Source organism: Candoia aspera, chromosome 1, assembly GCF_035149785.1.
Source record: "Candoia aspera isolate rCanAsp1 chromosome 1, rCanAsp1.hap2, whole genome shotgun sequence".
In the NCBI taxonomy this organism is placed as follows: domain Eukaryota; kingdom Metazoa; phylum Chordata; class Lepidosauria; order Squamata; family Boidae; genus Candoia; species Candoia aspera.
In genome coordinates, this window is record NC_086153.1 from 83,455,024 (window position 1) to 83,470,894 (window position 15,871).

General features: G+C 35.8%; 1 protein-coding gene across 2 annotated transcripts in view; it reads right to left on the reverse strand.

Moving 5' to 3' along the window:
• Positions 1-15,871, reverse strand: part of SCAF8 (SR-related CTD associated factor 8) — an 85,276-nt gene that overhangs the window by 21,766 nt on the left and 47,639 nt on the right. The window contains exon 21 of one of the 2 annotated variants that reach the window (XM_063308299.1): positions 4,597-5,433. The exons of the other annotated variant lie outside the window; for it this stretch is intronic. The gene's annotated coding sequence lies outside the window, so the exon portion shown is untranslated. Of the gene's footprint in view, positions 1-4,596; positions 5,434-15,871 lie in introns of those variants that run through there. 2 annotated transcript variants of the gene reach the window in all.

Consider the following 15,871-nt stretch of genomic DNA (forward strand, 5'->3'; position numbering starts at 1 on the left):
CTTGGACTGCAAGAAGGTCAAACCAGTCCATCCTCCAGGAAATAAAGCCAGACTGCTCACTTGAGGGAATGATATTAAAGGCAAAACTGAAATACTTTGGCCACATAATGAGAAGACAGGACACCCTGGAGAAGACGATGATGCTAGGGAGAGTGGAAGGCAAAAGGAAGAGGGGCCGACCAAGGGCAAGGTGGATGGATGATATTCTAGAGGTTATGGACTCGTCCCTGGGGGAGCTGGGGGTGTTGACGACCGACAGGAAGCTCTGGCGTGGGCTGGTCCATGAAGTCACGAAGAGTCGGAAGCAACTAAACAAATAAACAACAACAGGCATCTGATAGCTGTTCCAAAGTATGTCATGTCCACACTTAAAATACAAATAACTAACATATTCTGAATTGTACTTACAAAACCATCATATTATTATTAAGCTAGTGCCAAGGAGGTGGGCTTACCTTCTATACTGCATGTGAGGTGAAGTAGCCATGGGCCAAGTGATAGGCTTTCTATATGTATATGTGACCAATATACTTTGGAACTCCTTGCCTCTGGAGGTTCAAGGAGCACCTTGGAACTTCATAAAGCTGTTAAAACACTATTCCACTGTGCACTCTTCAGCAGTATGTAATGTTTCTTATGGGCATCCGTGGAATTTCTATTGTGTGTCTTCTTGTTTTTATTCTGCATTTTTAGTCTTGTTGTATACCATCTAGAGAGTCTGTGGATAGGGGCAGCTTACAAAAACTGTGAAATAAACAAACCAAGCAAGCAAGCAAGCTTAAGCGTTAATTTTAACTCTCAGAATCCTCAGCAATAACCATGATGTTGGAAATTCTGGGAGCTGAAGTCCATACATCTGGAAGGTTGTAGGGTTGGCAAAAGCTGCTTTAAATAGAGTAGTTTTGGGAAGGGACAGCAAATATTTGGTACCTTAAAAATACCACAGCTATAAACTACTACGCTGAAAGCTTCACCTAATCAGTGGGATTTACTTCTAAGGGAATAACGTACCACAAAAATATTGTGCCATGGGCTTTTATAACGTTTTTGGGAAACGTTGGAATGGTGGTGGAAGATCAATTCCAACAGACTCTAGATGAAGAGGATTATCAAGCCTGAGTATGGGATGGAGACAGTATTGGTTGGTCTCACTGATGACCTCATTCGAGACTTGGATGGTGGGAGTGCACCTCTCCTGGTCCCTTTAGATCTTTCATCAGCTTTTGATGCCATCTACAGTAGTATCTTGCTGGAATGCCTTCTGGGGTTGGGAATTGGAGGCATTGTTTGACAGTCATTCTGCTACTTCCTGAGTGGGTGATTTCAGTCAGCTGAGGTAGGGAAAAAAGGTTGGCTTGGTGGACCTATTTTGCAGAGTTCCACAAGGATCAACCTTCTCTCCCCTATTTTAATACTTATATGAAGCCACTGGGTGAGGTCATCTGACAGTTTAGGATGGGGTATCATCAGTATGCTGATAATACCCAACTGCACATTGCTACCTAGAGCTGTAGGGCAGATGCAGCTGACATCTTATCCCAGAGTCTGGAGGCTGTCAAGGTCTGTATGGGAAACAGGATGAAGCTGAACCCAAACAAGACAGCAGTACTGTTTGTCCATTGATGCTTTCCATTAACATCAATGTTGTCTCTGGATATGCAGGCACTACCCCTGAAAGAGAAGTTTATGATCTAGGGGTCCTTCTGCTGCTAGTACAACACATAGAAACTGTGGCTAGAGGAGTCATTTTGCTTGGTGCACCAGTTATGGCCTTATCTAGTGCCAGAGGATTTCACTTCAATAACTCACGCACTCATTACTATCCAGTTAGACTACCATGCTTACCATGGATGTTTACATTATTTTCTTGTACCATATTAATTGCCAAGAGTCATATTGACTGTGGTGGGATACAGATGTAATCAATAACGAAGGAAGAAACTACTTATTTGTAATATACACTGCATCACAAAAATATCACTAGTGTATATCAAATTTCAAATTTTGGATGTTCATTGATTTCTATTTCAGTATAAAGTTACAAATGGTATTAACCATTATAGCTATATTATCACCAACAACTAAGACAGTATCCTCTTTATACTTGTTACTGGAGAACACTAGCAGGAGATGTTATTCAGAATCTCTTGCTCATAGGCTTCTTATGGACCAAGGACAAAATGGGCATTTTATTTAGATTCGGCATGGCTTTTCTCATGCATAATAGAAACCTTCTTCAGGTATGATCTAAAATCCGTTATTTGCTATATGTGATAAAGGAAGAAAGGTATAAAAAAGCAAGCTGTCTTTCAGAATATGCTGACAGAATTCACTTTATGATTGGTCAGGTGTCATTTTGAAATAGTTACTTTTTGTAAGGAAGTTTTAGTGTAATCTCTCCTTAGAATCTTATGTAATTTGAGTTCATGATTTCCCATACAGTTGCCATATAGGATTCAAATAGCATTTAAAGTCTAAATACTTTAAATGCTACTTGAATCATATATGGCAACTGAAAGCCATCAAAGTTGACATAACTACCTTCCCACTGCCCAATATTATGTAATAACAAATGAGGAGCTTACAGTCTAAAACAGGCAAAATAAGGAACACTGTATTACCTCCAGTTTCAAAACACTGATTGAGAAGCTCACAGGGTATTTGTTTCAAGCCAGGTTAAACAGAAATCTACTGAAAATTAAAACTAAATCTTCAGAGTCCCTGAAGCTGTCCTGGTCTTTCTTCAGCCTTTTATTAGGGAACTCCTATTGAACTTTTCTATTGAAGGATACTTTATGGGTATTCTATTATAACCTTTTAACAAATTCTAATAATTATTAAGAATGTTTATTGCAGCACATATTGTGCAAGTCATATAGTAAAGTTGCATGGATCTTCCATGTTGTATACAACAGATGTATCTTTCTATCTTGCAAGCTTTGATTTTGCCCAAAGCTATTAATATAAGCCTTTTTGAAACAACAGATGCAGTTTATTAAGAATACAAAGTTCTAGATTCAACATGTCTACATTTGCAGAGGAAAAAGCAGAAGTGCGCTATTTTTTACCCTTAAAAATTTGACATAGAATTATAGCGATCACTTAGCAAAATCAGAGAGAGGAGGAAATTAGAACTGAGTTAGCGTTCATTTATTTCAGGTGGACATTTGTGGTGGCAAAAATATTTCCTAGAATATGGTTAGCATTTCAGCTATTTCAGTATCAGTTTCTGTTACATACTGAAAGGATTAATTTCCAGCTGAAGTCAGGACAAATAATGAACATTTCAATCTAAAAAGGGTATTAAATCCACCTTAGCTGAATTCAGCACAATTACGTAATCATCTAACACAAAAACATGTTTATCAGCAATCAACAATGCTGCATCTTATGTTATACTTAAAAGGTGTGTGTCTTTAAAAAAAAATGGCCAAAATCTTGCAAGATAACCAAATCCTTAAAGATTTCTTGTATGAGATTTCATGAGATTTGAGCAAAACACTAGCATTTTTGATATTCTGGAATTCTTAAGGAAGATTTCATAGGATTTCACCTATTTAAAACTGTATTTTTCTTTTTCTTTTTTGCAACTGTGCAATCATTGAAGATTGCATAATAGCACCTACAATAAGCATGGACATCTGGGTGGGAAGAATGACAATCTATGTTTGATGTCATCATGCCTATGCCATGACTTTGCATAAGTTGAGACACAAATACGTAAGGGTGCCATTTATGTGATGTCACTGCCCATGTGTCTTCATTTTAACATCACTGAAGTTTGCTGCAGATGTCACTCACCACCGGAAAATGTTGTTGACCCAATTAATATATATGAATGCATTACGAAATTCTCTGCCAACAACAAATCAGATAATTCTAGATCAAGAATAATGGAGTCTGCTGAAATAGTAGAGAAGAGCTGTAAAACAGATGCTTTATGAAGAAGTTCCCAGACTCAGTTCCTAGCAGATTTGGAAAAGGCTCCTGACTGAAGTCCTGAAAAGCTCATGTTAATGAGCATAAATAATACTGGATTCACACAGCTTAGCCATGGTTTATTGAATAAGCCACAATTGGTTGCATTCATATAATACCATGGCTACTTCATATCATATACTAATCCAAAATCAAACAACATAATGGCTTACTGTAATGTGTTAAACCTGCCAGTGTAAAGTCACTTCCTATGTTTCTGTGCTCTAGGTCAGAATCTGAATTAGTCAATGTGTATTTTCTTTCTTACAGTGACCCCTTGTTGGTATTAAAGAGTCCCTCCTTGTGGGGGGAGATGGGCGGTGTTAAAAAAATTGATAAATAAATAAATAAAATAAAATATTATATATGGGAGGAGAGACTCCCCTATATTTCAGAAATGGCATTTCAGGACCAGGTAGCCAGAAACTTCTAATGCATACACAGAATGTTGCTTTCAACCATTTGGGCCCTAGAATGTGGAAGCTTAAAAAAAAAATACATTAGAAGTACTTTTATTATGTTTATGAACAGAGAAAAAAGACGCCCATCTTGTGAAGTTTGATGACTGTATCAGCTAACTTGCATGCAAAGAGGCACAATAAGAAACAACGACTTCGGTTATTTGTAAAGTCAGTTTTATTAGAAGTGATTTGACTAGAAATATAGCTATTGATTGTAAAGGCTGATGATAGTGGCCAAAATTGACAGGTATAGACCAAAGATATTAAGAGATGAGGAACATCCATGCTCCATGGCTAATGTCTTAGAAAGTGTCAAGATCATCCAATAGATGTGCAGATGAAGGACATCATATCAATCCAGTGAAATAAAATTTCCAAGTATTCCAAAAGCCTAATTTTTCAGAATCATTTGCAAAATTATGTAATGTAGGGAAGAGCTGATATGGTACACAGAGGTGCTTTAAGAAACTAGACTTAAAAATATTCTTCAAACAGCTTAGGCCTTGACTATCTGAAGAACACCTGTCTTCATTATGAACCTACTCATACTTAAGATCTGCACAAAAAGCCCTTCTGAAAATGCCCCCACTTGCAGAAGTCTGTCTACTGAACAGGCAGGAGTTTGCCTTTAGGAAATCTGTAAACAGGCCTTTCTTTTACTGGGCCTTTGATACTGAAAAATGTATTTATATTTTTTAATATCTTTTTTGTATTCTGCATTTGTGTGTTACTGTATTGTTTTAAACTGTAAATGATTTGAGTGTTTATTCAAACAGAAAATCAGCACATACAATAAATAAGAAAAATGATTGAAACATACAGAAGAAAAATCCCTTGTATGAGTAGAAAGTGTTTCCATTTGCACAAGGGAGAATCTGCAGTTTTTCACCAATCTCCTTTCTCAATTGCTCTTTCTGGATCTAAGTAGCTGCAGCAGGCAAGAGGCAGAAAAACACTGTCATTCAAGTGGAAGGAATTGCAGTTGTGCTTTCATCTATACAAGTTGGGGAGGAAAAAAAAGCTTTCATTTTTGTTGTACTGGCAGCTACCACAGGGTACAGCCTCTGGTTCTACCACAGTGTCTTCTCTATCTTTAGGGTGTTAACTGACCACAACACAAACAAAATTAATAAATAAAAATCCTACCCTACATCTAAAAAAAATTGCCAATGAATAAGCACACAAAAAGATGAGATGTGGACTATTAGAAATTTTATAAATGTATTTTATGGATTGGGCAATAAAGAATATCACAAACTATTCAGATTATTAGTGAAAGGCTGAAAGTAAATACAGCGTGATTATTTTTCTTGTATTTTTGATAAAGTCTATTTAGCATATGGGATCTGAACAGTAATTAACATGACAACTTCAACACAAACTTCTCAGGGTATAGATGCTACAAAATATAAATTTAAAAACCTGTGATCTATCTGCAATCAGATGTTCATCTACATGATGTGGTATGAATGTAGGAAAATCACTGCATAAAGCAATTCTCACATTACTGATTTGCTATACATTATTAAGAACTGAAAAAATAAATATTTATTACAAATTCTGATTCTTTTTAAACTAGAAAGCATGATTCTATTACGTAAGGTAACAGGTGACATTTTAGGTCATCAAGTTGGTTGATATTAAGAGATGCTTGTGTTAGATGCATGTGTTAGAGTCAACGGGGGCACCTATCTGAAACTCCTTAAAGCAGTCACACCTTTTCCTGGCTTTGCATAGCTGCTGCTACTGTATAATCATAAGAAAGACACATTTAGTTTAAGAAGATACATTCATCCCCCATCCTTAAGTACCATTTTGCTTTTGAATCCAAAGTGCTGAACAATAGTGCCTAAGAAGGTCAAGATCTTCTTGCAACTGATAAATATTTTAAGTATATTTAAATTAAAATTGGATATATATTTAAATATCCCCCGTGATACAATTTTTCTGCAACTAAAACTAAGTTTTTGTTATGGAGATTGCTGGTGAAGAAGAGGGGGGCCCTCTCCAGGGGGAAAAATGTATGCACAGTACTGAATCTCTTCTGGATTTCTTGATTGGAAGCCAAAGAGAGAGGGCCCACCTCTTCTTCACCAGCAATCTCCATAACAGTTTTTTTTTCTTTGGTTATAATTTTTTAAAATTAATTTTCTTCTTTCCTGTCTTCTCATTTACTGTGGTGAGGTAAAATCTATTTTAGCAGACAGAGAATATTTAATCTAACCTTGAGAGATGCTTACTGGTAAACTTTACATCCACTGTATTTTCAAATGCAATTCAGTACTCTGAAATTGCTTCTGCAATCACTTGTCGTATTAGAAAATATTTCTCCTACAAGAGAAGACAGTTTAACGCAAACTTGGGTTGATTATAATACAGAGTTATGTCCAAAGCAGTGAAAGGCCAAAAAGAAATGAATGAAAAAGTATGTACCATGTCTTGGCTGCCTAGAAAAGTTTTCTTTAAAGATTTCAAAATGAAGAACAGAATATAATTAAATCCTTCTTAAACTAGTATCTGTATAGGTGTGCTTAGCATTCTTCTGGGTCAATTTTTTGTAGTAAAAATTATTCTTGGGATCTAGAAATATACAACTGATGTGAAAATGTATTTCTGCTTCTGCTTATTGGCACTGCTGAAAAATGCTTTTTCAGTGCTGAGGGAAGTATTTGCAAAAACAGCTGTTCCTTTAGGTTATTGGTAAACTTTACATCCACCACTTCAGTGATGATGTGTAGGACAATAGTCTAGATGGACCAACATTTGGCTAAATATATGGCAGCTTTCTAAGCCCAATCTACTTAACATACAGAAGCAAGCACTCACTGATATCTCGGAGATGAGCCCAAAGCTTTGTATTGTGAAGGATGGAGCTGGTACTTTCAATTCAAAGCATATTAATAGTTTTCTAATGTCACTGCTTTAGGAAGTTAATGATGTAGGTTATAATGTAAACACTCCCAAAGAAGATTAATAGATAACTTCAGCTGATATAACTGAATAAAAATAGAAGTACTGAATAGAAATAAAATACATTGTTTCCTTCGAAAAAGAGATAAATACTTGGGTGCTCAAGTATCTGTTAACTTAAAAACAAAACACAGCCATAAAAAATAAGGCAATGCTTTCAGCATTCTTGGGTACATACTGTATATACTTATATGAGATATTCAAAAAGAAAGATGTATAAAAATAACCTCAAGGTTTCCAAGACCTACTGAAAGCTGCAGAAGTAGAGATTGAAAACATTCATTGACCAGACGAAGCACTTAACAGTTCACAGTAAAGCACAGAAGAGTTTGCTGCTATCCTTCATTTGTAGCACAAGGAAATCATACACACACAGTACATCACAACAGTACAAAAAAATCTGGATATTTTTATTGATTTCTATGTGCAGCAGTTCAGCTAGGTGGGAGGTAAAATTATATCTAATGGAGCAAGGTCAGGCAGATAGTGAGAGAAAAATATTTGGTTGTTTGAGTATGCAAAATGGTGTTGTCTGAAAATAATGTAGCATTTTATCTTACTAGGCTATATAGAAATGTATCAGTTTTCAAATTAAAAGGTCATTAAAAATTAAACATGGCCTGGCAAGGATTTATGCTTCCCTGACCAACAAAAAATGGGGTACTTTTTAAAAGAAAGCAGAGGAACCAATTAGGGAATGGGAAGAGAAATAATTGACTGGCTCAGCTTCTAATATCCTCAGAAAAAGGACTGAAATGAGACAGACAGATATTATGAGGTTAAAATCTCCCCCCTATATAATAAGGAGAGGCTTCAGGAAGGAAAAATGGTATTCTTCTCCCAGATACTTTGACTCATAGCAAGTCAGAATAACTACAAAGTTGGTTGTTCCAGATTAACCAAAGCTTTGCAATGGGATCATTCCATTTATGGCTGAGCGTACAATAAAAATGTAGGCTTTCTTAAAATAAAATCTGCAAAGAAAAACATAACCATCTGGATGGCATAAATAATCATAATCATACCATTTTTACTTAAATTCAGGTAGCCTGATGCTCAAATATTTTAAAGGCAGAGAACTAACTCCTGGATATTAAGAGCACATGGCTTCTGCAAAATGCTAAAGAACTGCACAGGGATTGATACTTTTCTAATTTATTCATTATCAAATGTTATTTTAAAACTTCAAGCAAATGTAGGTTATGTGCAGAAATTATTTACTTTTTAGATCATGCCTTTGGGAAAAAGTCAAAAACCCTGTTTTGTGATCATTGATCGTATAATGCAGTTTTATATCTTCAAGCTTCTATAAACTCTGATGCCAGAAAATCTCAAGCAATCTCAAGCACAAGCTTTTCAAGAAGCTGAAACCAAGATCACTGGGTGAGGAAGAAAATCTATGATGATGTGAAAAACAAGGAAAGGAAGAGTGAAAGATACCACTATGAAAATGAGATGAAGCTAGTTCCTTAAGCCAAGTCTTAAGGAGTAAGATTTACATGGACTACAGGGAGTGCCAGTAAAGTAATAACAAGTTCAAATATACCATTAGTTCCTCATTAATTTTTTAAGGGGGAATGAGGAAAGGTGTTTAGACACTTGTGTATGTACTTGGCACTGGTCTCTCATCTCCTTTCCAAACTATATACTTGTGGTTTTTTTGTAACAAAATGTGTACCTCTCAAGATAACAAAGCTTTTTATCTTTAGTATTCTCTAAGCACATAGCTTCAAAACTTCCCTTACTAAGCATTTGTAAGGTTTTTTATACCTCTAAATACAAATCAGGAACAAACCTATGTTTTTACGCACAGGCACATTCAGGCTTACTAAAATGCACGTTACTGCTTTTTGTAATTTTTCTGCTGTTCCAGAAAGCTAAGACGGGCCTTGTTTGTATTTGGATGGGTATCATTTGGAAAATCCAGAATTATAAACTAGACTGGGAAGCTGAAAAAACTTCCTGAGAGAAGGTAATGGCTACAAAATTGCTTGGGTATGTTTATATCAATCATCAGCAGTTCAGCTCTTCTTGAAGATGACTCTTTTATATGACTTTAAATCTGTGTTGCAGTATATTTCAAGAATGATGGACCAAAACCAAAACAAAATCCTGTTTTGTTTGTTTCACAGATATTTAGTCAAAGAAACTAAAGAAGCTAAGAGCAACCTATCATACCAACAACCTTGTCTCCAACAATATTCTGTACTTAAACCTTTAATAGTCACAATTTTTCTTCATAATTTTGACAAGGCAGTTGCCACAACTGACAATGTTTTCCTTATCGCTAATAGCAATATAAAAAAAATGTTTAGGGTGACCCATTCCCTATTAGGTAGGGTGGGTCTCTTGGAACATCTGTTGGGCTACTGTGAAGATTATTCAGGCTATCTGATGGATAAAGTCTCTCTGATTCGCTCCAATTTGGACCCTGACTGGGTAGGGCAGGCTGACCCCTGGGGGCATAGTCTGGGATGGGGGTGATCTGGGATGAGTTTGAGCTGGTGACACTGGGCTGTCAGCTTGGCCACCTATTTACTGGATCTGGGCCCCTCTTAGATCATAAAAGCAGCCAGGGTGGTGACCTGCAGTTAGGTCTAGGCCGTGGTGCTCCCTCCTCAAGAGGTCATCCTTGGCTCCAATGGTTTTCGACAACTACCAACCAGTCTCCAATATTCTGTTTTTGGGGAAGGTTGCTGAGAGGGTGTTTGGTTTGCAGCTGATGAGAAGTCTGGAGGAAACAGATTATTTAGACATGTTTCAGTCAGGTTTCAGGCCAGGATTTAGTACTGAGACAGATTGCTATGAATTGCTCAGAGTCTTCTGGGGGTCGGGCAGCATACAAATTCTAAAAATTATTATTATAATTATTATTTTAAAACTATGTTCCTAACAGCTGTTGAACCAGCTGTAAAAATTTGTATACAGGACAAGGATCAAGAAAGAAATATGACCAGCAGGGCTTGAATCAGGAAATTTTTCTGGAGTCTATATTGGAATTATTAGCAATAAAATCTGCAGTAGGTATAAACCTAGGTATCAAATGAGAGTTAATGGAGCAATCTAGGGGACAAAAAGAGGTCAAGGCAGATCTGCAAGAATGGGCTAGTGCAGCTTGTATTTAAAATCTTCTAGATCCAGCTTGCTCTTTAGGGTTAAGCAACGTAATTTATATTTATTGCCATAGTTCCTTTCATCTGTGGACCCAAATGACTGGGAAAGAACTGGATATTTTATTTTGCTTCATCTAATTTGACTCTGAGACCATTTGTCTGAGACTCTGAGACCAGAATGAAAAGCAGTGCTGCACTTCACTTTTGCATCCCACTATCCTGGGATGAAAAAAATAGCATTTTCTTATATATCCTATGATTTCTACTATCACCCCTGTTTTTCTCCTGTTACAAAGGTATTAGGCTCTACATTAGGCCTTACCTAAGCAATCTTAATTATGAATTTATGTCAAATCTGTTTATTCTGGTTTAGGCTTCCTTAATTCATTTATTTAAAAGTTAAAAGATATGGCCTTCCCAATTCAGGCTTGGGAAATTCCTTGTTGCCATTTAATCCTCCTTAGTCACCCCTTTTTCAGCGTTTTTGCCCAGCTTTCTATGGAAGATTAATCTTCCCCTGACTTTGTGAGTTTTCTCACAGAACACTGCCCTGAACTTTCTTGAGTAAACTTCATTGGGAATATTTTGTTCTTAAATTTTGGGACAGATTCAATCCCAGCTGTATTATTCCAATTAGGTTACTTACGTCTTACATAGAATAAATGGGTGCGCTCTCCTTCTCTGTATTTGACTCTTAAGTCTATGAACTGCTATATACTTTAAAATAATATTTGCAGCCTCATGTCTCTTGTTGAAAGCTATGTATCAAATTATACACCAATATTTGAACATTATTCATTTAAGAGGAATGATACGTATTTTAGACAAGCTGAACTAAAATACAACAAAGATATACTTAATGTTTCCAATGTATATGTAAGAGCATGAATTTCCATCAGTTAGCTAGATCAAAAGAAGCAACTAACAGAAGAAATGTTACAAAACTTAAAGATGTCCATTTGGCTAAGGAAAATGTCAAATTATTTTACTCATCTAGTTTTAAATGTGCAATATTTTATGTACTTCTAGCAGTAGTGCATATGTAATAAAAAATGAGTAGCCCACCTAAAATATAATGTGTGCATGTGTCAGAACTCCAGCATCAGTGAATAGATAGGTTTTAAAATTCTTGGCTTTATTTCATCTAAGATCCTGAATGTAGGAATGATAGAATAATCCTGTATGTTTACCCATAAGTTAGTCCAAATTTAACAAGACTTCCTCCAAAATAAGTGATATAGAAGAGCAACCTAAATGAACTTCCTTAGTATAATTTTAGATGCAATACTGAATACTTTTACGTTAATAGTATTGTTGCTAGCATTACAGCACATAAGCTGCATTCCAGGCTCTGTTCATTACAATGTGACAGCTCTCCTTTTCAGAAGAACATCAAAAAGCCCTGCTGCTCTATCAGGGGAATAAAACATTGTCAAAATTATTATTATTGTGGACAGCCAAAATTATCTTTCTACTTAGAAAGTAGAAAGTTAGAAAAAAAATTGAAGTATTTATTTTCAGGAAACCTTATTGATGGCAATTGTGCAGGCAGCTGTCCTAGGTTTACTGTTAAAATAAGACTCATACACGTTAATAAGGAATCCAAACAATTCCACTTGTTAGCCTAACAATATAAATACCTTATTTCAAACCATTCAAAGAAATGCTGTGGTTTACTCAATAATAGAAAGACTTTTCATATCATAGAGAAAAACAGATTCTTCTCTTGCATGAAGTGTACATCCTGATGTGTGTTACATTATACGCAACTGAGCAATCTAATGCTTCTTTCTCTCTTTGGTGGCTTGACTTTAAGCATTTATATGATAATTTATCATATTCAGCAAAGTAATTTCGGATTCAGAATTAGATTTGGATGCTGCTTGTCAGTGTTCCTCCTTTCTATTTCTATTACCATGGCATGGGACTGGGTTATCTGAGGGACCGCCTCTCCCCTATTACATCTGTCTGTCCCTTCAGGTCTGGCAGGACAGGCATGCTTCAGGTCCCATTTGTTAGGGAATGCCATCTGGTGGGGCCCAGGAAGAAAGCCTTTTCTGTCGTGGCACCCACCCTTTGGAACATCATTCCCCCAGAGATCAGATTGCCTACTGAATGATTCCATTTGTTACCCTAACAAATGGAAAAGAAAAGCCTACTGGATTTTTTGTAAGGCTTTGCAGACATGGTTCTGCCATCGGGCTTGGGGATCTGGGTGTGCGGTAGATCCCATGCAGTAGTTATGCTGGCTGTTCTTGGTGTGTCTTGTTATACCTCAGCTACTGACTGAGTTGTTGCATGGTTTTCTATATCATTTTTATGTACGATTCTTGTATTGGTTTTTGTTTTCATATAGTTTTAATTACTGTGAGCCACCCAGAATCCAGTATTTGAGATGAGCGACAATATAAATCGAAATAATAAATAAATAAATAAAGGATATTTTACTTGCAGGGTAAAGATACTGTCTGAGCATAAGATGCTTCAGCTAGTTGAATTAACATAGGGATAAGCAACTTGGTAGTTTCCATGTGTTTAGAACTTTAAATTCACATTAAGCTATCATGGACCAGGAAGCCCAGATATCTAGTATGCATTACCAAATAGGCTACAATGTCAGAGCATACTGCACCCATGCTTCTACAGTCAGTCTCCTGCCATATATTTGCCCCTATAGCCATTCTAAAAATTCCTTTGTTATTACTGGAGATGGCAAAAGTATCATTATATGAACGGACATCCTTGTGATTATAGTTCTGGAACTATTAGCTGTTTATCCAGGCACACTAAAGGAAGATTCCAGGCCCACACTTTGTGGATTAGAGACTTGTATGGTCACAAGAAAAAAAAGGCATTTCAAAATAGATTCTATTTCACACAAATTGTAGTGCTAACATGACAAAATTCATATTGCACTATTCTGATTTTTCAGGTTTTTTCACTAGCACTGTAAAACTGGATGGGAATTATCCTATTGGAATTGTTAACTAAGAACAAGTGTCAGAGTAGTAGATTACACAGTGTCAAATGAAAGATGCTCAGCTGATTATCAATCCTTTTAAGTAGTTCATCCATTTTGAAATAAACCTTGTTTCTGCAAATTCTTGGATTTTATAGAAAGGAGATGGTTATTTAAAGGAAGGAATCACATCTAAAAAAATGTGTAAGGGAAGAAGCAAAATAGTTTTCAAAAAGATTTTTTTCCCCCAGAAATTAGGGATGGAATGTTAAGAGCTATCAAGCTCATAGTTCTTCCTCATGTGAAAAACTATGCACATATAGCATAACACTTTAAAAGTACAATTTCCAGTCAGATTAATTTTTATAGGTAATCAGTTTTAAGTATTTGCAAAAACATATCAGGTGCATTTCATAAACAAGATTAATTAAAAACCAAACAAGAAAAACTTCATGGCTCAATTTACATTGCATTTCAAGGCTGCAATCCTATGCAAATTCAACTCAACTCAATGGAGTAGGTTTTGAGCAAACATGCACTGGACTAGGCTATAAGCAAAATAGCCATCTTTTCCTACCAGAAAACAAATAAACAAAAAAAATCAAGAAAGAAGTGCTGCAGACTTAAGTATTCATTAACCAGTCTGATGTCTTAACACCACTTTTATAATTTTAATATCAATTTGTGGTCATGCTTCCTTGTGATTTTTGAAAGGCCTTAGAGTAAAAAATGCATTTTGGAAATATACATGTTTTTAAATTAAAGCAAGGCAATTCTACTGGCATTTAATATTTTGCATGAATTACAGAATCTATTGGAAGTTGTTCCTGATGAATTATTATTTAATGAGTACCACTGGAAACAGAATTATAGGAATCAGATACTGAGTTATTTGCATTAAAATGTGTTTATTGGGGGCAGTCTCTTTTTACATAGCAACAGAATTTACTCTCTGAGAATGTCAAATTAGCTTCCCAAAAATGCTATGCATATTCTGTATGGTATCAATTATAGTGTGAATCCCTGGTTATGATTTAATTTTCTTTTGAAGAGATTAAATTAACATAGTGTTTCATGATGCTTTTAGGGCTGTCAATCCATTGAATTAGAGTATAATAATTTAAGTTATTGATTATATTTCTATTTTAGTTATGACATTTATTTGAGATTCTACTTTATTTTCCATTGTAAATTTATCAAAACACCTTTGAAAATTACATGTGAAACCAATATGCCACCACTGAAAGATAAAACATTAAATTACTTTTATAACAACTGGCTGTGATATTTTCTTTTCCTTGCTGAAAAAGGATAGTTTTTCTCTATAATGCAAAATATTCATTACATGTGGGAATAAGAGGAGAAAAATGTAGGGCAAGAGAAGTACAGCAGTATATCCTCAAATAATTTCTAGAGCAAATTTTAGCTTGCTATTAAAATAATTAGTGGTTAGGCTATTAATTCCATTCAGTGAAGCTATCAGCTTTAGCCTCATAAGGAAAACAAGTCACATCAAGCAAGACTCACAGCTGATTCTGTGTACTCCGTATGTTGATGGGGGGAAGGGAATTACCATTTCTCAGCCAGTAAATTAAAAATATGGCCTCATCTGGCTCTCATGCAGTAAAATGGAACAGCTACAAATTCAGCACTGTAGTTCTCAAACTGGCACTGACTCATGTAAGGCTTCTTATGTTTACTACCATAACTTGGAATACCACTAGCCGTTACTTTCTGCCAACAGAACAGCACCACCTTGTCAGGAGATCCCTTCGATCCAAGAGGTATCTTTGCCTCATCCTACTTCTTCCTCAGACCAACAGATCTGAGTTAAACTTGCTTACCCCAGGCCTATCTTATTCATGAGATGCTATGTCCAAAGATACCATGAAGTATGACATACTTTTGTGCTATTTAAAATTTTAAAAGATACAGCTTTTACACAGTTACAAGTTATCTTTTTATAGGAGTGAGATATCTCTTTGAGTGAGATGAGCGGTAACTAAATTTGAAATATAAAAATAAAAATGAATAAAATGATAGTGATATACAGCCAGTGCTATTCCAAGATTTAACCTTAAACTGCTAACACATCCAAAACTATTTGGCCATTTGTAAAAATCAATGCAATCAAACACAGACATCTTATTAGACCTATATTGACAGTCTCTGTCCCAAAGTAGGAAATGCAATGATATTCAACCAGTTGCATTATTCCCAGGGAGCACACACAAACCTGGGGCACTGTAGCTAGATTATACTGATTTTTAAGCAACAGCATCCTGATTCTTAATGCTATTATAATTTAGTAATGATAATTCAGTGAAACTGAGTCCATCCTGACAGCCAGATTGCTAATACAGTCGAGTTCTTTATATAGTGCAACAATA